The 25,252-nt window shown below is 39.8% G+C and overlaps 1 non-coding gene across 1 annotated transcript; it reads left to right on the forward strand.

Moving 5' to 3' along the window:
* Nucleotides 1-1,492: 1,492 nt before the first annotated feature.
* LOC111903052 (small nucleolar RNA R71) lies at nt 1,493-1,599 on the forward strand. Its single transcript, XR_002854030.2, has one exon. It is a non-coding gene; the product is annotated as a small nucleolar RNA R71 (small nucleolar RNA).
* The last annotated feature ends 23,653 nt before the right edge of the window (nt 1,600-25,252 follow it).

The raw sequence follows: 25,252 nt of genomic DNA on the forward strand, positions 1-25,252 counted from the left end.
GTGAGCTTGGACTCGCGGATATCAACAAGGGCACCAGCAGTGTTAAGCAATGGCCGACCAAGGATTATCGGAACATCCGTGTCTTCTTTCATGTCCAAGACTACAAAATCTATTGGAATTTTTTTTTCCAATTTTCACCAAAATATCCTCCACTATGCCTCGGGGTTGTGTCACCGATCGGTTCGCCATGTGAATCTTCATTCTTGTAGCCTTCATCTTCTGAATCTCCAATTTTTGATAAAATGAAAAAGGCATTAGATTAATGCTAGCCCCAGAATCGGCTAAAGCATTAACCTTCATTTTATTCCCAAACTCGCATGGAAGAGTGAGGCGTCCAGGATCCCCCATCTTTTCTGGTGTTTCTCCCATCACAGCTTTTGAAGTTTGCTCACTTAGAATCACTGTAGACTGCTTCTTTAATTGCCTTCGCGTATCTATCAAGTCTTGCAGTAATTTCTGGTTCCCGGGAGCTTTGGATAAGGACTCAACAAAGGGAGTATTAATTGGAATCCCTTTCACATGCTTCACAAACTCTAAATGTTCCTTCTCCAGTTGACTAAGTGTTGTGCGGGTGGGAAATGGCATGGGTGGATGATAATCTGCAATAGGCTCAAAAGATTTTTGTTCAGACTTGCGCCACGTCGTGGCCAGAGGAGTGCTACGTCGTGGCGCTCCTGGTTCAGCACTTGATTTCTTGGGCTGCTGCGGTTCTTCTTCCAACGCCTCCAGGAACTCAGATATTGTATCTTCTTCAGTATCGATGGCCATTACGTGAGATTGGGCTTTTACTTCGGGATTCTTCGGGGACAATTTTTCATGAACTAAAGTGGCTAGTTGACCAAATTGTACTTTAAGGTTATGGATGGAGGCTTGCTGGTTCTTTATCAATGTTTGTTGTTCCATGATAGCGGAATCCGTGGCATCATGTATTTTTTCCGAAGCCTCCATAAACTTCATCAAAATGGTCTCTAGGTCGGGTTTCTTCTCAATTGGTGGCTGCTCCTTTTGGTAAAAGCCTCGACCTGTCTGCCTAAACTTCTCATCTTTTTGCTTCTTATACTCTTCATATGGCAGCCACTCCCTCTTTGGTTTTCTCCAGTCCTCATCAAGCTTATCCCCACTAGAGTATCACACTTGAGCTTTTCTGTTCCCAAATTCATCCACATTGCAGTCCTTGGTCAAGTGTGGACCACTGCATCGCTCGCACCCCACTCTTATGGCATGTATCGACTGGTCCATTTGTGTTATCCTGCGATCCATGTTATTTAGCATGGCCATGACAGCTGCAATTTCTTCCGTTTGGGCCCCTCCACCGCCTTTGCTTCCGTCTTGCCTCGGGTTATGGTATTCGCGGGAGTGTTTCGCGAATTCTTCAATTAGCTCCTTGACCTCCCTTGTATTTTTCTTTGTCAACGGTCCTTGAGAATCAAGGAGTTGTCTTGTCATCACATTGACCCCATCATAAAAGATTGACATCTCTTGCTGCACATTTAGGTCATGTTGCGGGCAATTTCTGAGTAAGCCCTTGTACCGCTCCCATGCTTCGTATAGTGACTCCCCCGGTTGTTGCTCGAAGTTGGCTATCGCCTTCTTGAGTTTGGCTATCTTGGATGGTGGGCAGAACTGGTCCAGGAATTGCTCACGCATTTGAGCCCAAGTGGTGATTGTACCCGGTGGGAGTGCTTTTAACCACTTCTTAGCAGCTCCTTTGAAAGTGATGGGAAGCATCCTAAGCAAGACTGTATTTCTGGTGACATTTGGGACATTGAAGTAATCCGCAATGTCGCTGACTTCGTCTAGATGCTTAAAAGCATCCTCATGGTCCTTCCCGAAAAATGGGATGTCCTTCAGTGCTGTCAATATGTGTCCCTTCAGCTCGAATGTGGCAGTGGCAGGAATTTCGGGTTGGACTAAACCGGGACCCACATCTTCTCGGATCCGCTTCTTGTATGCTCCCATGGTCATTTCTTCAATTGTTGCCATCTCGTTCCTTGGCTCGTTCTCGGGTTCACTTGTGTGTTCTTCAAATTCTGGCTCGGTATCGTATTCGGACTCGGTTTGCACGGGTGTATGGTCCAGGTGCTCAATATTGCTCTTGTGCTTCGCTGATGAACTTGACTCTCTTGTCTTCTTCCCTGACTTCCTAGAAAAGCCTGACTTCAATTCTTGTAAGGGCGACTTTTTCTTGTGAAGTGCAGACTCTGGATCTTCAAGTGGTGGCACCAAGTGTGTGTTTGAGCTTCTGGTCATGAACTCCTGCAACTTGCTAAACTAAAAACGTAAAACTGAACTAAAATAAGAAAAACTAAATACAAACTAAAATTAAAAAATTTGGCTGTCCACGTCGTGGCAAGTGTATGGCCACGTCGTGGACTCTGTGATTAACAGAAAATTATTTTATTTTGCTGAAAAATTAACTTTTTGTGGCTTTGACTCCACAAGAAGGATCAATCAATTTAATGCAAATAAATAAGCTAAAAACTAAGCCGTTCCCCGGCAACGGCGCCAAAAACTTGATGTGCACAAAAGTACCCACTAATTTTAATATTTATAACCTAACAAACTTAGACTATCTATGCACTTATAGGCAGTGTACCTAGTCAGATTACAGTATAGCTTAGGTAAGTCGGGTGTCGATCACAGGGAACGGTGTTCTAATTAATTTACTTACTATTAAATTAACCTAATTTATTTAACAAGTTTAATAAGGGTTTTTATCTGGTTTTACAAGATCAGATGAACTTAAATCAAATTCAATAAGTAAAAACACACTATTGCTTAGTTTGAATCCACTTCTCCCTTATGGCTAGCTAACAATTACGGATTACTAAGTTGGTTTTTAGTTATATTAGTAATTTAGTTCTATCTTACCAATACTTAACTAATTCATGTCAAACCATGTATGTTCACACATAATTAAACACAAAACTAATTCTAGATGTAAATATGTTATGTAAGATTTGTTGTGTAAACGCAATTATGATCACAATTCACGTTCTCTAGCACAGCTAAACTTTATTTATTCTAATTACTAACTAAGATTGGTCAATCCTAGCTCTAACAATTCAATGTTCACTAAATTATTAGGTAAACAGGTTCATGCAGTTTAATGGTCACTAAGCTACACAGAACATGCAAATAAGCAATTAGATAAACAAACAATAACATGCTAGGTCATACAAATCAAACACAAGCAAATTTTTACCAACTAAGCTCAATCCATAATCATATAACTATTCATAAGTTTAAAGCTTCATCTAGCTAAACAAGAGTAGCTAGATTCAGCTGCTCATTATAGTAATTAAACTAACACAGCTAAAACTAATAAAAGACATGTTCTAAAAATAAACCTTTACTTCTTTTGGTATTGAAAACCCTCTTCCAGAACCTTTCTTTCGCTCTGAAACGTCTCCTGGAACTCTTTTTCTTCTGCCAAAAGCTCCACTTTTCGTAATAATCAGAAGGACTTATATAATACTCAAAAAACCCGCGCCACGTCGTGGCCAGATGCGCCACGTCGTGGGCTTCAAGCAATCCGTATCCTTCAAGGAAATCCTCCGCGTCGCGATGTTTATCTTCTGGAACACCCGTGCCACGTCGTGGGCTTCATCGCCACGTCGTGAATTGAGCTTTTATCGTGAATTTATTATTTTCTTGTCTTCCAAGCCTCCCATGTTCCCCATTTTGTCACCTTTGGTCCCTCTCTTCGAAAATCCTTTATATTGACTGAAAATAACAATTTAAACTCATAAGTATCATTATTCTAAACGTATTATCAATTTATTACTAAAAATGTACTTAAATATCGCCTAAAAATAAGTATAAATATGGCAATATCATGGTCTTAAGAAGGAAGGAGAAAAGCTTGAGGAAGCAAGTAGAGACCAAAGGAACCCGAGTTTGTGCACCTTCTACAGCTCATTGAAGATAAAAAGTTGTAACCTTGCTCATTCATTTGTTAGATCCCTCTTTGGGGAGATTTAGGGATTTTATAAGCCATTTTTGGTGGCCAATCATGTTTGCAAACATGGTTGGGGGTTAAAGCTTCTAAATCACATCATTTTAGGGGTCACTAGGCATATTTGAGTTGCTTTTGCACCCATGAAAGGCCCCATGCATCTTAAGAGCTTGTTTTATGTCTTTTTGAGCTCAAAGTCCCATGCAAGCACGTAAAGTTTGTAACTTTACGTGCTAGATTGATTGTAGAAGCTTGGATCTATCTTTTGATCAAAGGTTGTACATCAAAAATCAAGGATTTAGAGTGTGGACGTGACCGACTCGGTGAATCCGTTCTTGGACTCGACGAGTCCGAGGCTTTGAGCCCTATATCTGTTGAGGGTCAAAGGAACCCAGTTGAGTGTTAGAAGGGTTGTAACCAGACAGGAAGAGATACCCAATGCATTGGACGTGATTTTAGACCTGGAGTTCATGGGACTCGGTGAGTGCTAGAACAGACTCGACGAGTCCAAGGCAATATCCTTAAGTTTGGAGATGAACTCGACGAGTTATTCATCAACTTAGCGAGTCGAGGACAGGACTTGTTCATCAGATGAAGGTGGACTCGACGAGTGTTCATACAACTCAGCGAGTCGGATGAGGTTCATGCGATGTTCATAGGAGAGAGTAACTTGTCGAGTTGACGGCCCAACTCGAAGAGTTAGGTCATTGATGAGGACGAGTAAAGGGTGAGGGACTCGGCAAGTTGACGGCCCAACTCGGCGAGTCGGGTCAACTTGAAGTTGACTTTGACTGGACTTGGACTGACCCTGTTTAGGGTTGTACGTGTTGTGTGTTGACTTGAAGGTTGTTGTGTAGGGATTGAGGAGTCGGAGGGAGTCGACTTGTGCGCCAAGGATAATTCAAACACTGCACGACACTAAGGTGGGTTGCCTTTCCAGTAGGGGTGGGTCTAAGGCCACAATGTCGTCCCACCAAAAAGGGGTATTTAGAAGATAATGGTCTTTGTGATAATTATCTTGGTCTGGTTATGTGTTGGATATGAGATTTATCTGGATGATATGTTATGTGTATAGTAGGGATTAGTTTCCCTAACAGTAGTCCTTAGGACCCAAGGGTAGGTCAGTACCCGGATATGCCTGACTGTATGTTTATATCTGTTGATTGTATGCTAGTGGTAGGGGTGAAATAGTTTCCAGTTACCGGTTGAAAGATACTGATGACGGATACCGGTTGAAAGATACTGATGTTGATTATCGGTTGCAAGATACCGATGATGGTTACCGGTTGAAAGATACCGATGAAGGTTACCGGTTGAAAGATACTGACGATATTGTATGGTATGTGGTATGATGGGGGAACTCACTAAGCTTTGTCCTTACAGTTTTGGTTTTGGTTTCAGGTACCTCTTCATCGAAGGGGAAGGAGCCAGCGGTGTAGCATCGCATCACACACACACTCATGGTTTCCGCAAGGAGTTTTTGGGACTATACTCTGATTTTCATTACTTTTGATGTTATGGTTTGGGACACAACAATATGATTTCGTGAAGTGTTGTTTATTTGACAATATTTTGGTAAAAATGTTTATGGAATTGTTAATTCAAAATGAAATTTTCGGGCTTGAATGTTGGGATGTTACGATAATATTGATAGTTAATAGTGTTATATATATATATATATATATATATATATATATATATATATATATGTATGTATAAGAGTAAAATCAGGTTTACTGTTAGTAGGCCTCATTCACGAAGCCGGTCTATAAGGGGGTATAAGGTTACTGCTTATAAAATGGCAGTTTAATGGGTGTCAACTCTCACCCGCCGCTTCCTTGACTGGTAGAGGGTCGTTAGCCGAACGGGTTTGACAGGACTCTAATTCTCCCTTCATTATAACTATAATGATAAATATAAAGTAACTAAACCTCTTATAAATTCACAATCTTAGTTACTTAGGAAAATGTGAATTTGGTGCTAACCCACGAAATTCACACTTTGTACCTTACCAAGTCGTTGGTGGAGCGTGTGTTGGTAACCGACACACTAACATGGACTAGTAAGAGTGGCAAAGGGTGACTTAATGTTTATCATAGATCGGTGGAGCGCGTGTGGGTAACCGGCACATTGATTAGGTGATAATATCAAGGGTACCAAGTGAATTCACATGGTTATTCACACCTTGTTTTGTGATCCTCGGCATCCCAGTCACAAAATTTGAGAGGGCACAATCGAGATTGAAACATGCCATTGAAAATTCCAATGAATCTCAAAAGATCTAGGAGTTTCAAATCCAACTAAAACCTAATAAATTACTTCATTTTTCATGGTGGAAATTGATGAATCGTCATTCGCCTACCTTCAAATATCCTATAGCTTGGATTACGGCATCCCTCTTCCAAGTTATAAAATATTGTGTTGGGTCCTAGCCTTAATATTTCATATTGGGTGTTATATTAAGGATTTAAAAATCAATTAACTTGAATATCTCCCATTGTAGATGTCTGGTTCAGACAACTATGATCTTCCCAAATCCCTTGTAACAAGCTTTCCTAATGAAGACTGTAATGACGTGAAAATTTAAAACAATTTTTCATTTTTAAAACAAAACATATCTCACATAAATCATCCCAAAACTCAATGTATCAAATGTTATCACAATAAATGTAATGCCCCAAAATACGGGCCAAAAATTTTATTTTTAATTAAGTGATTTGCAAAACGTTTGTAACAAAATATCATTCGACCATATCATTTAATAAAACATGTCTCGTGTCTGTAAACCAAAACGTAAATAATAATAATATCAGAGTATAAAACCCAGAATGTCTCATAGTGCGGAAAAACAAGAGCGTGTGTATGATATGCCGCTACCGCGCCAGCTCCTTCCCCTTGGCTGAAGAGGTACCTGAAACAACAACTAAAAACAGTAAGCACGAAGCTTAGTGAGTTCCCCCACTGTACCACATACCATATAACCACATATCATACATATATTGCCAGGCATATCTGGGTGCCCGACCTACCCCTTCGGTCCTCTCGACCGGATATTAGCTAGCATATCTGGGTGCTGGCCTCCCCTTCGGTCCTCTCGACCGGATACTAACTAGCATATATGGGTGCTGATCTCCCCTTCGGTCCTCTCGACCGGATGCTGGGGACTATTTCACCCCCTACTACTACCATATAACACATATCACATAATCTATCTAGCATGGTTGGGCATGACTGCCCCTTTGGCCCTATCGACCGGTAAACCGGGGACTATCTTCCCTACTGTCACTAGCACATAGCATTATATCATACAAGCACATAAACATAACACAGGTGGTAGCAACCCTAGATGAATATCACAGAGACAATCATCTAATCATACAACTCCTACTAGTGGGCCGACATTGTGGTCGTAGACCCACTGCTACTGGAAGGTAACTTACCTCGAAATTAGCTGCTGAAAGTCTGCTTGCTGAGCGCCTGACTGTTGAACCGGTAATCCTCTAGCTATAAATCATGAACATAGATTAGTCACTCATAAATACCCTTAGGTCAAATGACTGACCCTCCCTTGGTCCAAGGTCAACTCCTTGGTCAAAGTCAACTTCCAGTTGACTGGACTCGCCGAGTCCTTCTCCTACTAACCCGGTCCTACTCGACAAGTCCTTCTTCCCACTCACTGATTCACCCTTAACTCACTACTTGGGACGATTGAACCGACTCGTGATCCGACTCGCCGAGTCCAGGAACAACTCGCCGAGTCCCCACGAGCAGATCTCCTGCTCACTCCAAATCCTCACCAGAGCATTTTTTTGAGGATTTGGGTTTCTGGGACTACTTCTACACGCTAAATTGCTAATTCCGCGTGTAGATACGAAGGGTTGGACTTCCAACAATTAAACCCCTCTCACTCAGTAACAGTTCATCTGACTCGCCGAGTTTGAAGAACAACTCGTCGAGTACCAGGCAATCTTCATAGAACTCACCGAGTTGTTCCTCCAACTCGCCGAGTCTAAGGCCATCTTCATAAAACTCGTCGAGTTCCGCTTTGGGACTCGCCGAGTCCCTTCAACCCACTTCCCATACAGACCAAATATGAGACATGCAACGCTTCCAAACCATAGATCTATGTTCCTAGGGCATGCTTATCACGTAAAGTTGCAAACTTTACATGCATGCATGGCCCTACAAGCTCCAAAAGGAAAATCCAAGCTTTTATGAGGTCATACACTAAATGGGGACCTCAATCACTCCAACCATAGAGACTTTATACTCCTAGTACGTCCATAAAGTCTAGATCTGAAGTCCTTTCGGATCATTAAGCACAAACACAAGGAGTATGGTGTTTTAGGGCTTGAAAACCACCATTTTATGGACAAAAAGGGGATCTAATGAACTAGTGATCAAGGTAGGAACTTTTCTACCTGAATGGAAGCCTCTTGTAGGGTAGATGTTGGATCTACTTCCCCTCCTTGCACTCCTCCACCTCCTTCTTCTTCTCTTAAGCTTCAAACTTCCTTCACAAGGCCAAAATCACTCACAAGGACAAAAAGGGGCTAGGGTTTCGCTCTTCAGCTCTCTGGAAGTGTTAGGGACAAAGGAGGCCAAGTTAGAGCGTTTAAATAGGGTGAAGACACCCGGATTAGGGTTTTTGCCCAAACAGGGTTTACACGCCGAGTCCAAAATTCAGTCCCCGCGTCTTATCCCGCTCCTACTCGGCGAGTTGGTCCATCAACTCGCCGAGTCCAAGACCAAAAATGCATTATTTTACAAATATTAGTTACAAGGAGTATGTACCGGGAACCAGGTGCTACAAATCTCCCCCACTCTTAGACTTCGTCCTCGAAGTCTGCTGCTCGATCCTGAAACAGCTCAGGGTAGTGCTCCATCATCTCTTCCACCGGCTCCCAAGTCCACTCCGATCCCTTCCAATGTTGCCATTGCACCTTCACGAGTTCCACCCTTTTGTTCCTCAGATCCTTCGACTTCCTGTCGAGGATTGCCACAGGCCGTTCGATGTAATTCAGGCTGTCATCGACCTGAATATCCTCCAAAGGCACCACTGCCGAGTCGTCCACCAAACACTTCCGCAACTGAGAGACGTGGAAAGTGATGTGGATCTGGCTAAGTTCGGCTGGCAGGTCCAACCTATACGCCACCTTCCCACCCGGGCTACAACCCTGAATGGCCCGATGTACCTTGGGCCTAAATTTCCTCTCTTTCTGAATCGGATGACGCCTTTCCATGACGACACCTTCAGAAGAACCATATCCCCGACTTGGAATTCCAAGTCTGAACGGCGCTTGTCGGCATAACTTTTCTGCCGACTCTGAGTAGTCTGAAGCCTGCTCCAGACCTGCTGAATCTTCTCTGTCGTCTGGAGCACCACTTCAGTGCTTCCCATGACCCTCTGGCCAACCTCTCCCCAACATATCGGGGTCCTGCATCTCCGTCCGTACAACATCTCGAAGGGACGACGGTCAATACTCACGTGGTAGTTGTTGTTGTATGAGAACTCAGCTAAAGGAAGATAGGTATCATAACTACCACCGAAATCTAACACACATGCCCGCAACATATCCTCAAGAGTCTGGATGGTCTGTTCACCCTGACCATCCGTCTGCAGGTGAAAGGCAGTGCTAAAATGCAGACGAGTGCCGAGCTCATCATGAAACTTCTTCCAAAACCTGGAAGTAAAACACACACCTCTGTCTGAAAACCACTGATACTGGCACCCCGTGCCGCGCCACTATCTCTCTGATATAGATGTCGACCAACTTCTCGGCCGAGATGCTCTTCTGAATCGGGATAAAATGGGCACTCTTGGTTAATCGATCCACGATGACCGATATAGAATCCACTCCTCGTGCGGTCCTGGGAAGCTTCGTGATAAAATCCATCGTAATATCTTCCCATTTCCACAACGGGATATCCAACGGATGCATCTTTCCGTGCGGTCTCTGATGCTCGGCCTCGACCTTCCTGCAGGTCAAGCACCGCTCGACGTACCAATCCAGATCCCGTTTCATGCAGGGCCACCAATAGTCCAGACGAAGATCCCTATACATCTTCGTCGCCCCGGGATGAATGGAGAATCGGGATTTGTGCGCCTCCTCCATCAATATCTGGCGCATGCCTCCGAGGTATGGCACCCACACCCTGCGGTGTAATGTCAATAATCCCCTGTTGTCATAGTCGAAGGAGGAAACCTAACCCACTATGCGCTCACTCTTCCGATGTTCCGCCTTCAGGGCCTCCTGTTGGGCCTCCCGAATCCGCTCCAAAAGCGGAGTCACCACTGTCATCCGCATGCAAATATCCCTGATCGGCGTCGCCTTACGGCTAAGCGCATCGGCCACCACATTGGCCTTCCCCGGTTGGTAAAGGATCTCACAATCATAATCCTTCACCACATCAAGCCACCGACGCTGCCTCATGTTCAAATTCGGTTGATCCATGAGGTACCTCAAACTCTTGTGGTCCGTGTAAATGGTACACCGAACCCCATATAGGTAATGTCGCCAAATCTTGAGGGCAAAGACCACCGCCCCCAACTCTAAATCATGCGTCGGGTAGTTCGCCTCGTGAGGCTTCAGCTGCCTCGAAGCGTAGGCAATGACGTGCCCTCTCTGCATCAGTACCGCGCCCAACCCCGAAATGGACGCGTCACAATATACCACAAAATCCTCTACGCCCTCGGGCAAGGCTAAGATTGACGCCTCGCACAATCTCTGTCTCAGAACCTCGAACGCTGCCTGCTGCTCAGGCCCCCATCGAAAGACCACAACTTTCTTAGTCAACCGTGTCAGGGGTACGACTATCTTGGAGAAGTCCTGAATGAATCTCCGATAGTAGCCTGCTAAACCCAGGAAACTCTGAATCTTAGATGGAGACTTCGGAACCTCCCATCTCATCACGGCCTCTATCTTGGCCGGGTCAACCAGTATACCATTCTGGTTGACAAGGTGCCCTAGGAATTGCACCTCGCGCAACCAAAACTCGCACTTGGAGAACTTGGCGTACAAGCTCTCCCTCCTCAGGGTCTCCAAAACCTCTCTCAGATGCTCCTCGTGCTCCTCCTGCGTCTTGGAATAAACCAAGATGTCATAAACAATTTCGAACTTAAAATATTGATCTAGCCTCCGCTTAACCACATAAACAATTTCCTCAAATAAATAATGGCTCTCAAAGGCTAGATTAATCCCTTCCTATAATCCCTCAGAAGGGTAAAAGACCATTTTACCCCTCCAAGGCCCAAAGGTCCAAATGTTGACCAAAACCCTAAAAGTCAACGAAAGTCAACAGAAGGCAGTACGCGGGGCGTACCAACTCTGTACGGGGGGCTTACTCCGGCTATCCAGAATCGGGGATCTCGACCCTTACGCGGCGCGTTCTGGGATTTACACCCAGCGTAAGTCCTAGTTTCATGCTCTTAATGGTTTTGGTATGAATCGGCTAAGACACAAACTCATATTCCAGATCTAGCCCTTCTAATGCCTCTTAACCCATAAAGTCGAAACCTTTAAGCCTTTGCATGGCTGTAAAGGTCACCAATCACTCCAAACTCTTATCCTCTTTTCTCATTAAGACCTTAACTCATGCATGACTCAAGATTAACGATCAAGATTGGGTTTTTATGGATCTACAACACATTTTATACTGAAATGGGGTAGATCAAGGCTTATGGAGACCATTTACTTATAAAGTCTCCATCTTTGGACAAAACCCTAAAAAATTGGTCCATAATGCACAAATCCAAAATGATGAAGAAATTTTTGAGCTTTTTACCTCCAAGTGGTGCTCCAACCTCTGTAAAGCTCATATCCAAAGCTTGCACTCCAACTCTAGCTTCCACAATGGCCCTCTCTTCTTCTTCACAAACACACAATGAAACTTTCAAGCTCAAAAGCACGCACACAGGCTTAAAACGAAGGTTAGCTCTCTCTTTGGGTTTCACTCTCTGAAAATGGTGGCTGAGGTGAAGGCCATAACATTCCTTTTATAGTGCTCATGCCTCATTTAGGGTTTTGAGTCTAGACCCACTACGCCCAGCGTACTGGGTAGAGTCCACATCCAATGCACGCTCATGAGTACGCGCAACGTACTCTTTAGTACGCCCAGCGTACTCATTTGCTACACTTTTCTTTTTGGGCTAAATTTGACAACTTTGAAAAAGAAGAAGGGTTAGAGAGATATTCCTAAATATCGGGGTGTTACAATTCTCCCCCACTAGAATCAGACTTCACCCTCGAAGTCTCAAGCCGCAAATAACTCCGGATGCTGCTCCCGCATCTCCGACTCCGACTCCCAAGTCAGCTCGAACCCTCTTCGATGTTGCCACTGGACCTGAACCAGAGGCACCTCTTTATTCCTCAAAACCTTGATCTTCCAATCAAAGATCGCGATCGGCCTCTTAATGTAATTCAGGCTCGTGTCCACCTAAATGTCCTCTAGTGGTACCACTGCCGTCTCATCGGCCACACACTTCCTTAACTGGGATACGTGGAAGGTATCATGGATCTGAATCAACTCCTCGGGTAGCTCCAAACGGTATGCTACCTTACCCACCCTAGCGATCACCCTGAAAGGTCCAATGTATCGGGGTCCCAACTTTCCCCTCTTCCTGAATCGGATCACTCCCTTCCAAGGAGATACCTTCAGGAGTACAAGGTCTCCAACTTGGAACTCAAGCTCGGATCGTCGCCTATCCGCGTAACTCTTCTGGCGAATCTGGGCTGTCAGTAACCTCTGTCTGACCTGCTGAATCTGCTCAGTCGTCTTAAGCACTATCTCAGTGCTACCCATCACTCGTTGTCCCACCTCTCCCCAACAGATGGGGGTCCTACACCTCCTCCCATATAACAACTCAAAGGGAGGCATACCAATACTTGAGTGGTGGTTGTTGTTGTAGGAAATCTCAGCCAAAGGTAGGTATGTATCCCAACTTCCACGGAAGTCCATGACACATGCTCGAAGCATGTCCTCAAGCGTCTGTATCGTCCGCTCACTCAGTCCGTCTGCTTGTAGGTGATAAGCGGTACTGAAGTGCAACCTCGTACCCAACTCCTCATGAAACTTCTTCCAGAACCTGGAAGTGAAACGTACATCTCGGTATGACACAATTAAGATCGGCACCCCATGCCGTGACACCACCTCCCTCACATATATCTCTGCCAGCCTCTCTGCATAAGAGCCCACACTAATAGTAAGGAAGTGAGCGCTCTTTGTCAGTCGATCCACAATCACCCAATGTGCACCAACATCCCTCGCGGTCCTCAACAATTTGGTGATGAAATCCATAGAAATATGTTCCCACTTCCACTGGGGAACCTCTAGTGGCTGCAACTTTCCACGCGAATGCTGGTGCTCGGCCTTAACCCGGCGACAGGTCAAGCACCTCTCTACTACCCATGCAACATCCCTCTTCATGTAGGGCCACCCGTAATCTCTATTCAGGTCCAAATACATCTTAGTGGCCTCGGGATGGATCGATAATCTCGATCTGTGCGCCTCATCCATCAATATGTTATGTGCCCCACCCATAAACGACACCCATATCCGACCGTGAAAGGTCATAAGCCCTCGGCTATCGGTAACAAACTCGGATACCTGCCCAATCACCTGCTCTCTCTTACGGTTCTCCGGTCTCACAGCCTCTGCCTGGGCCTCTCGGATGGTATCCAATATCGGAGTCATCACCGTCATCATCATGCATATATCTCGAATCGGGGCACTCTCCGCCTTGCGGCTCAGAGCATCGGCTACTACGTTAGCCTTGCCCGGGTGGTACAGGATCTCACAGTCATAATTCTTTACCACATCCAACCATCTCCTCTGGCTCATGTTCAGGTTGGTCTGATCCATCAGATACTTCAAACTCTTGTGGTCCGTGTATATGGTACACCGAACCCTATACAAACATACTAGTAAACTTTAATGGGTATAGTTTAGAGGATCAATACTTACTATTTTCTAGAACAGAGAAATATACATGAGTCAGTACATTCATACTACTACTACTTAATACAAAAGTATACTACTCAAATACTAGAATGAGAAGAAACTTACATACTATAACAAGAACAAGATAACTAAAATGTGAGCTACTTCATGGCATAGCAATATACTTGCTATGTCACGTTTTGTAACTAGAGTCTCCTGGAGGGAGAGCATGAGTTTGTGTATAGATCTATACGGGACCGACAATCCCACATCCTGACTGTTAGCTACAGTTTGGCCTGCAGGCCAAGGGGTAACAAATGTCATACCATTTTTGACGTCTAAAGAACATCGTGTCTTATACTAGTCTATCAAGTATTGTTACAACCTTATCACATTTTAAACCTAAATTAACCAGTTTGGTTTTAAATGTAGTTAATGCATTAGTAGTGTATTTTATACAAAAGTACTATACATCTTCATTATTTTCCTTTACATTCATTTATATGAGATATGCATACTATTTTTCTAGTAAAGATAGTTCATAATTACGGAAAACAATACAGTTTATACTATTTCAAGTACAAATATACACTTTACACTATTTTCAAAAAGAACAAAACATACAAATAGTTTGGTCTTGGGAAAAAGACTACTTTTTTCATTTAAGCAGAAAATATAGGATTTTCTGGGAGGAATACAAACATTTTATGATACAAATGCAAACACTTGACACTAAAATACTTATGAACTCACCAACTTAAATGTTGATACTCTCTTTCAAAATAACTTGTATTCTCAGGAAACCAGTAGACAGGTACACTAGCAGATTTAGAGAAGACGGAGCATATTCAAGACTCGTCTTTTATTTCTGATTATACATTTTTGGTGTCTTGCAAACTGTACAAAGAACACACATGTATTTAACTATTCTATTAATGCAATGAATGTTGTTGCTTGTTTTACTATTATGCATTGTTATGATCCCGTACATGACGTCCTCCACCCCTGGATGTTTCCGCCAATCCGATTTGGGGGTGTGACACTTGTATTCTCAAGGACTCAGTGAACAGTTACTCGAGCCTTGGATCAAGATCATTTTACTACCTTTTGAGCAACCATACTTTATGTTATTTTTGTAATCGTTAAACAAGTACAATTTGTAAAACAATGAATGTTGGTATATTGTAATGTATGATGTTTGGTTGCTATGTTTCATTCATATTCAATTGTTATGATACTGTACATGAAGTCATCCGCCCCCAGACGTTTCCGCCGTTCTGGTTTGGGGGTGTGACAAATTGTTATGAGCTTCTCTAACAATTTTAACAACTAAGAAAAGTCTAGGTAATCTCAAGCTTCTTGGATTACTATAGCCAAATTAAAGGTTTAAAACAAGTATTGCACAATTGGATTCTAATTATATATTCACCAAATGTTCAAATGAGGAAACCTTAAAGTCAACCACTTTTTCTCATATTGATTTTGCATCAAATTCTTGTTTTTGTTGAATTGTCCATTTAAGTTTTAGTTTAATTCTAGTTTTAATTTAAGTATTTCAAAAGACTATAACCCTCATTTTTACTTTTATTATAAAACACAAGTTTATTTTTTATTTTTATTATTATTATTTTTTTTACAAAGAGTTTTTCATAGAGTTATAAAATTGAACCAATCTCTGCAGATTCGACCCCTTTACAACTATACACTATTCTAGTGTAAAAGATTAGGGTTATTAATTTTGTTGGTCTCAACAACCACCATCGTTATATCAAAAGCTAAATCTTTAGGATTTGAAGGCTACTAGAATGACCATTCACATGACTAATCGTTCAGTGACTCATCCTCGATGTATAGTTGAGGACATATTGGTAAAAAATGGGAAATTTGTTTTTCCAATTGATTTTTGCGTATTGGATATGAAAGAAGATAAAATGTCCCAATAATACTTGGACAACCTTTACTCAATACTGCTCGAGCCTTGGTAGACATTCGTGAGTTTAAGCTTACGTTGAGAGTTGGAGATGAAGAAGTTACTTTTGGAGTGACAAATGGATTTCAAAATAATTATGCTCAAGGAGAAGTTTTTAACATTGATGAAGAAAACGAGCTTGAAGAGTTGGAAAAATTAATCGAAGAAGAAATTCAGTCAATTCAACAAGTCAAGCGTACTAAGCCAAGAGCATCTATTCTAATAGTTTTGAAGTCTTTGCGTATAAAACTCCAACGTCTTTAGTAAGCGAGGAAAGTGACGAAGATATGGTATCGAGTGATGAAGAAGAAGATACCCAAGTTTTGGAACTGCTAACCTTTGTTGATGAGAAGGTTTCCACTATTAAACTAAAAAGTGAAGAAAAAGAGCAACCGAAACTTGTAGCAAATAAGGGAGTGAAAAGAAAGCTTGAAGAGGGTGATGCTAAGGTTAAAAAGGAGAATTCTAAAAAGGATCATATTAGGAGGCTGCAAGCATACAAGAAGCGTTGGAAGGAACAAAAGGTGCAATTGCTGAATGAAAATCCTAAAGATTCAACGTGAGACGGCACAGAGTCTGGCTCACGACTCCAACAAAAAGAAGCGCTTATCGGGAGGCAACCTGAGTTCGATTTGCGATTTTCTTTTAGTTTTTTGCATTTTTAGTTAATTTTTTAGGTAATAATCATGAAAGCCATCTAAGCTTTTAAAAAAATAGCAAAAATCAAGTGTAGGGTTCATAAATATTGAGTGGTTAACTTTTATTTAGAAAGAAATGGAAGTTTTAAGAAAAAAAATGGAATTTTTGACAAATAAACTCGATAACACGTCGTGGTCTAAATACCACTTCGTGTTCATTTAATTTGGCCCGAACTACCAGCCCTAGCCCTGTCGAAAATACCCGATACCCGAATTACCCGCCCGATTTTTTCGGGTATCGGGTAAATTTTTTCGGGTAATTGGGTAACCCGATTTTTTTTCAAGTCGGGTATGATGAGATTTGGAATCGAGTTTGAATCTAATTCAAATATGAATCTAGAAATAGTAATAACAATGAACACGAGAGTAAATAAAATCTTTGTTCAGCTCGTATTATGCTTTTGAGTTTACAGATTACAATGATTAATTTGTAAAGCCTGAAAGAAAGTCCTTTTACATCACTTAGTACAGACCCCTATTTATAGGTAAACAAAAGCATAACAGTACTAAGGACTAGACATTAAGACTACTCGTTATAATGCCTTAGTACTAATAACATTACATCCGAAGACTCCTCCTTACGAAGACATAATATCCTTCGTAACAATCTAACTGACTCTTCGACTTATTACAACATTTAAGTCCTAACAATCTCCCCCTTTGGAATCAAGGTCGAAGTCTTCAAGTCGTCAGTGATTGAACGGCATACATCAGCATTCTTCGGATTTCCACATACCACGAGATAACTTTCTTTATCTCTTTCTGATCTTCTACATTGTTGATGCCATTGGTACAAATATGTCGATGCCTTAGGGACCATTTTTGAAAATTCTGCCCTTTTTCACAAACATACGAAGAGTAACATACGAAGAGTAGGATACTTTCTCTCTCCTTTTCGTAAATGTATACCCTTCGAAAAATACACCCAAAAATATAACCCTTCGCTTTTAAACCCTTCGTTCTTGCTGCCTTTGTTTTTCCCAATTATACTAAAACGAAGCATACGAAGAGTTAATAGTGAACAGTAACTTCCCTCGTAAGAATTTCCAATACACACCCTTCGTATATTCAGTCATTTTCTTTCAACCCTTCGTATGAAGACCCTTTCTTTCTCCCTTAAAAAAATAACCCTTCGTTTAAATCCAAAACAACTTTGTACCCTTCGAATTTGGACTCCAAACTCTTCGTTTTTCACTTCATCCATATAACCTTCGAATTTTATTCCAAAACTTCCCAGACTTCGTAAATCAACCATTCAAAATTAACAACCATCCGAAAAAAAAATTATTCTTCATTCCAAACATACGAAGACATTAAGCAAAAGATACGAATACTTGTTCTTTCTTTCTCCTCTTCGTATGAAAATCGTCTTCCCAATTTTTTTTTCAAACACACGAATGCGAAGCATACGAAGACTGATATATGAACAGTAACTCTCTTCGTTCAATCATAGACCTTTCGTATGAAGTCACAAACAACCCTTCGTAACAAATCAAAACATCTCTTCGTATCTTCACAATCCAAACTCTTCCCAAACCAACACCAACTTAGTCTTCAAAAATTAGTAACCCAAACCAATTCTTCGCTTTTTGGTGTAAACTCAGTTCTTCGTATCAAAATCACAAACACAGGAACCCTTCGTAAATCAACGATCAAAATCATTACGACTCCAAACATCTATTCTTCTCTTTTTAATCTAACCCAAAACGAACGAAATCAATTCTTCGTTTCTTACAGTTCTTCCCAAACTCAACACAAGTATTACTACTTTCGAAGAGTATACTTTTCCAACTACCTTCATATCTTCAGTTTTCTTCATTTGTTCCCCAGCCTTTGTATAATCAATCTTTTCTCCCCCTTGCACCCCTGTGAAAAGAGGAGGGGCATACGAGACAATTGGTAAAAGGCTTCGAAATGCGAAGTAGTGGAACCAAATGCTTGTGTAAGATGGCTTTGAATTGAGAAAATTTTTGAGACAGAATTTCTTGAGAAATAATCGAAGAAACATTCTGCAAATACAAGTCTTCGAAATCATATGCCAGATGCCTTCGAAATCACACAACCATACATCACCAAGAAACAAAACTGTTTGATATTCCCCAATAGAAGTATAACCGTCAGATTCCTTCGAATAGAGGTAAGGCTCATTCGCTTTTGGGTTAAAAAACGAAGTCATATGCCAGAGATTTGAAATCATCAGATTGAGTTGGTAATACTCAAACCTCAAGGATTTCGTGTGTGCTGTGTTCCAAAAAATTAGAGAAGAATCAAAATAATTTTTTTTTTGAAATCTGTGATGTCAAAAATTTAATTTGACACAAAACAATTGAATCCCGGGCAAAGATTTCTTCGAAAATTATCAAGAGAGATAATTAACAGCTTGCTTGGTTTCCCGTGAATTACAATCGATAACTTGTAGAGAAGTTTCAAAGGGTTTCTTTTATAGGACACAAGGGTGGCTTCGAAAATTTCATTACATATCAGCCTTAACATAAGGTGAGAAATTGTAAATGAAATTATTTGTGTGACCAATGTAGTCAGTGACAAATTGGTTTTGAATGATATTCAAAGTGACTAGGATTTTCAAAATATACTCACACAGAAATCATATTCATAAAAAAATTTTATGCTGGATCTTGCTGGGAACAAACATCGTGGCTTTCGAATGTTTGATTAAGACCACTCAAAAGAATGAATATGATTTTGAGTATAGAAGGTACAGAAACAAATGTTTCGTAAGTTTTGGAACATAGTTCCCTGTCAATTCCTTAAGGTTTACGATATTTGGGTTTCACCACCATCACGGACTCATGATGTTAGATCATAAACATAGAATTGTGAGTTGTCTAAGTTTTGATTGGTTTGATCAAAGACTTCAAGGACAAATCTCTTAAAAAAATTTTGGATTAAAAGAATTGTTTGGTATAAAAAGATTGGATAAGAATCGAAGTGTACCTCTGTTATAATGGACAAAACAGAAAACTCTTAACTCATTTGAGAAGAGTAAGGTAGCTCTTGTTGACTAATGCGAATACAAGCCTTGTTGGGAAGAAATTTTCATGAGAAAATTTCATCAAGACTTTCATTTCCCACACATAGAGTCATATGAGGCTTGAGGCAACATGCAGCAGCATGCTTCTAGGGACGTCCTAACTAGTACACAATTTATCAAAATCATACCTTCCCTTAGAAGACGCAAATATGAACTCTTCGCATTTTAGCCTGAACTCTTTGCATTTTAGCCCTGAACACTTCGCATGTTAGCCCTGAACACTTCGCATGTTAGCCCTGAATTCTTAGCATTTTAGCCCTGTATTAAATTCTCAGCACACAAAGTTGAAAGAACAAAGAAAACAAAATAAAATCTTTTTGGATTTTTAATTTTTCAAAATTAAGAACATAACAAAATAAAATCTTTTTGGATTTTTGATTTTTCAAAATTAAGAACATAACAATATATATATATATATATATATATATATATATATATATATATATATATATATATATATATATATATTTTAAGATATGAACGTTTCGTACATTTAGACACAAAACACACAAATATTTTTCACCCAAACATACGAATGCGAAGCATACGAAGACTCTGAATGTACAGTAACCTCTTAATCGTCCCTCTGAATCAACTTTATTCGCTTCGTACATTCAACCCAAAAAAAAAACTTCGTTCTTCATCACTCTGTCCGGCAGTTCACCAAATCATTCTTCGCATCAACAAATCAACTTTATCACAAAATGCGAAATCCAATCCATAAATGTGAACCCTTCGCATTTTAATCCACATACCCTTCGCATCTTTCGGCCAATATCACCAACTAAACAAATATGTGAAATTGATTGTGATCTAAATGCGAACTGAACAAACTTTCTGTTTGTCTTCCAAAATGCGAACTATTTCACAATCTCATATGCGAACTTCAAAGAATGCGAACTACCCAGATGCGAACTTGCACAAATCAATCACAAAATTTTCTTCAACAAATGCGAACTGAATATCACCATTAAATTCTCTTCGCATTCTGTAGATGCGAACACAATTGAGATACTTTCGCAAAATCAACATCAACAACTCCAAAATCGAGTTTTCATTCTTTTGCAAACATCGATTTCCCAGTCCTTCTTGACTTTGCATTCTCCTTCACGAATCGTCCTTCAATCATCTCGTTCCCAAAATTTATTGTTCCTCCAGTTTGTCTTCTCGAAATCAAAGTACAAGAAACACTGTATTCATGAGTCTATCACCCTTCGCTTTTATCACCTGTGAGTGAATTTCTATCAAGCATACCCAATCCTTCTAAGATACGAAGAAATGATTTTTCATCCAGTGCCTTTGTAAAAATATCTGCCAACTGCTCCGTTGTTTTCATAAAATGAACTTCAATATTTCCTTCTTCAACATGATCTTTGATGAAATGATATCGGAGAGCAATGTGCTTAGTCTTCGAATGCTGCACAGGATTATGACAAATTCTTATTGCACTTTGTGAATCACAATATAAAGGAATCTTTTTCATATTAATAGCATAATCACGTAATTGACTTTGAATCCAAATTATTTGTGATGTACACGCAGCTGCAGCAACATATTCAGCCTCGGCCGTAGATATCGAAACACATGTTTGCTTCTTCGATTGCCAACTGACCAATTTTCCATCTAGTAATTGACATCCACCCGTTGTGCTTTTTCGATCAAGACTGCATCCTCCAAGATCCGCATCTGAATATGCTTGTACAAAGAACCCTGTTTTCGAAGGATACCACAAACCTAACGAAGTAGTGCCTTTTAGATATCGAAAAACATTCTTCACTGTTGTTAGATGTGGTTCACGTGGATTCGATTGATACCTTGCACAATTACAAACAGAAAACATAATATCAGGTCTACTTGCAGTTAAGTACAATAAAGACCCTATCATGCTTCGATACAAAGTGATATCAACAGCAGATTTATCTAACGAAGGAGTTAGCTTTATGCCCGTTGCCAATGGTATTCGTAACCTTGTGCTATTCGTCATTCCAAACTTTTCTAACAAATTCTTCGTATATTTCTCCTGATTAATGAAGATGCCTTCCCTGTTTTGACGAATATTCAAACCAAAAAAGTTATTAATTTTGACCATCATACTCATTTCGAATTTGCTTTTCATCAAGTCTTCGAATTCTTTGGATAAAGCAGGGTCAGTAGAGCCAAAAATTATATCATCAACATAAATTTGAACAAGCATCAGGTGATTCCCAATTTTCTTTCGAAATAAAGTAGGATCAACTGATCCTTGTTTAAATTTAGATTGTTTAAAAAATGATGTTAAAGTTGCATACCATGCTCTTGGTGCTTGTTTTAACCCATACACAACTTTATCTAAAATATAAACATGATCAGGATGTTCGGTATTTATAAAACCTGGAGGTTGTTCAATATATACCGTTTCTTCGAGTTCGCCGTTTAGGAATGTACACTTTACATCCATTTGATAAACGTCGAAATCTTTATGAGCTGCATAAGCCAGAAAAATACGAACAGCCTCGAGTCTCGCGACAGGGGCAAATGTTTCTTCATAATCAATTCCTTCTTGTTGAGAATATCCTTTAACAACAAGTCTGGCCTTATTTCGAATAATGTTTCCATCCTTGTCAGTTTTGTTTTTAAAAATCCATTTAAGTCCAACAATAGAAACATCAACAGGTTTAGGAATTAATCTCCAAACTTTGTTTCTTTCAAATTCAGACAATTCAGCTTGCATAGCAACAACTCAATCAGAGTGTTCCATTGCAACCTTAACTGTCTTTGGTTCAATTTTGGAAATAAAAACATTAAACACGCACAACTCTTGATGAGTATTTAATACCTCATTTCGTGCATGAAGTTGAGCCCTTGTTAATACTCCCGCTTGTGGATCTCCAAGTATTTGTTCTTTTGGATGATTTCTTGTCCATTTATCTAATGGTGGATAATCAGGATCAAAATCCAAAGGTGCATCTTCAAACATCGCATCATTTTCTGATCCATTTATGGAACTTGCATCCTCAGCATCATCGAAATGTTCTTCTTCAAGAATGAGATTCGTCTCAAGTATTGGCTCCTCTTCGTGTATTGGCTCAGCTTCGATATTTATCTCCTCTTCGATAATTGGCTCTTCTTCAATTATTGGCTCCCCCTCAACATTAACATTGGTTGACATGTTATCACTTTTGCAAGAATGCTCCCCCTCAACAAAACTGTTCGAATCCAAGTTCTCCCCCTCGACTGGACCACTAGTTAGTTCATTTGTGATATCATTGTCATGCTTCGAATTTTCTGATTGTTGATTATCCGGTGCATTATTCTCTGCTTCAATTGCTTGATCTGAAATACCAAAAATCGATTCATAATTAGTATCATCCATTTCAATTGGCTCATTAATGATCATCGAATGTCAAATTAAAATTTTCTTCCACTTTGCGAGTTCGCTTATTTAACACTCTATAAGCAACATAATTGTGTGAATATCCCAAGAAAATTCCTTCATTAGCTTTTGTTTGAAACTTCGAAAGATTATCCTTAAGATTCTTATGAAACACCTGCATCCAAAAACATGGAAAATTTTGACATTAGGTTTTCGATTATTGATGATTTCATAAGGAGTAACATTAAACCGTCTATGAATGAATGATCTATTCTGAGTAAAACAAGCAGTCGAAACGGCTTCAGCCTAAAGATATTGAGGTGTATATGGAGATGAAAAATTATGCGAAATGCCTTTCTCTACCAAAAACGAATCTAAAACCCGATTTTTGAATTCAGTTCCATGATCACTTTTAATTTTTCGAACTGGCTTCTTCAATGAAATTTCCATTTTCTTGATAAAATCAATCATCATTTGTGGAACTTCGGATTTTAACCTGAGAAAATAAACCCACGTAAATCTTGAAAAATCATCCACAATAACTAGAATGTACCTTTTCTTGTTAAGAGTAGCAACTGTCGAAGGACCACATAAATCAATATGCAAAAGTTCAAGAGGTTCAACAATCTTCGAATCTATTGTGATTGGATGACCTTGTTTGTGTTGTTTTCCTACTTCGCATGTTGTACACAAACTGTCATTATCATATTTAAGAATGGGTAAACCTCTTACCAGTTCTTGTACAACAAGTTTGTTGATGTTTCGAAAATTGAGATGTGATAACCTCCTGTGCCATAACCAGCTAACATTGGCAGCAGCCTTCGAAAGTAAACACACAACGGGTTTGCCAACAATGAGAACAATATCCAATGTAAACATATCACCTTCTCGTTTTGACTTGAGTAAAACTTCATTTATCTCAACCTTCGAAATGACACTGCCTTCTTCATTAAAAAGAACTTGATTTCCAGTGCCCACAACAAGTTGTGAAACACTTATCAAATTATTTTTTAAGCCTTCGACAAATGCAACTTGATTAATAGTGAATGTTCTATTTGTTATCTTTCCATAACCTTTGACTTTGCACTTGTGATTATTGCCAAACTTAACCACTCCACCATTCTCTAGACATCAAAAATCTCGTAAGTTTTCCTTCTTCCCAGTCATGTGACGTGAGAAACCACTATCTATATACCACTTGTTATCATATTGCTCGTCACAAAGTACCTGCGATTATTGAAAAATTTTAGGTACCCAAAACTTGTTGGGTCCATTCATATTAGATGTCTTTTTCAATTGTAAAGTACAACCATTAACCCAATCACAAACTCTTGTTTTGAAACTGTCAACAAATTTAACATTTTCATTCAAAGGGTCAGATATATGAGTTTTTATTGTGTTCAAATTTTCACTGATATACCCCTTCGCATGTTGAGTTTGTGATATGTTGCTTTTCACTTTTGTGGCTGGCTGCCAAACTTTAACTGAAATGTTTGATTCTTTGGATGACGAACTACCATTCGTTGAAGGATTTGCATACTTGTCATACGCCTCATGTATCTGTTCTTTCGAAAACTTACTTGATTGATACATTTTTCCCTTTCCTTCCAACCAATGATCAATATTTCTTTTCGTTGTTATACCCTTCGCATATGAGAATTTGTCAGCTTGTTTCTTCGAAGGATTATAACATTTTGCTGAACTTGGAACATAATCCACTTTTGGTTTTGAAAGATATGATTCATGATAAGACGTATTGATTTGTGATTTTGAAATCTGTTTTTCAACCTTTTTCTGAAAACTTTTTCTTGAAAATGTTGTTTTTGTTCCATTTGAAACGTTTGTTTTAATATTTGAAAATGAAGCATTTTTCTTTTCAAAAATTTGAGTCTTCAATTTTTCTCTAAAAACTTTTCCTCCTTTTGAAAAATTTATTGATGTCATATTTAATGACTCAATAGTTTGCCAAAAAATTGTTTTTCTTGCTTGACGTTTTGAAATATTATTTTCCTTTGAAAATTTTTCAACTTGAGCTTTAAACTCTTTTGAATTCAATTTTATTGCTTTGTTGACTGCTTTAACTTCTGTTTTAACACCTTCTTGCTTCATGAACACATTTGCAGTTGTGTTAACTATCTTCTTTTTAACTTTCGACTTTTCAACCCATATTCTTTTTGGTTTTTGATGTTGAAATATATATGAATTCTTTGTAAGATTGTTTTCAACTGTATTTTGATTCAAAAAGAAACCTTCATTGGAAGTTTGTTTATTGTCTTCCTCAACC

The sequence above is a fragment of the Lactuca sativa genome, chromosome 2 (genome assembly GCF_002870075.4).
Source record: "Lactuca sativa cultivar Salinas chromosome 2, Lsat_Salinas_v11, whole genome shotgun sequence".
NCBI lineage: Eukaryota > Viridiplantae > Streptophyta > Magnoliopsida > Asterales > Asteraceae > Lactuca > Lactuca sativa.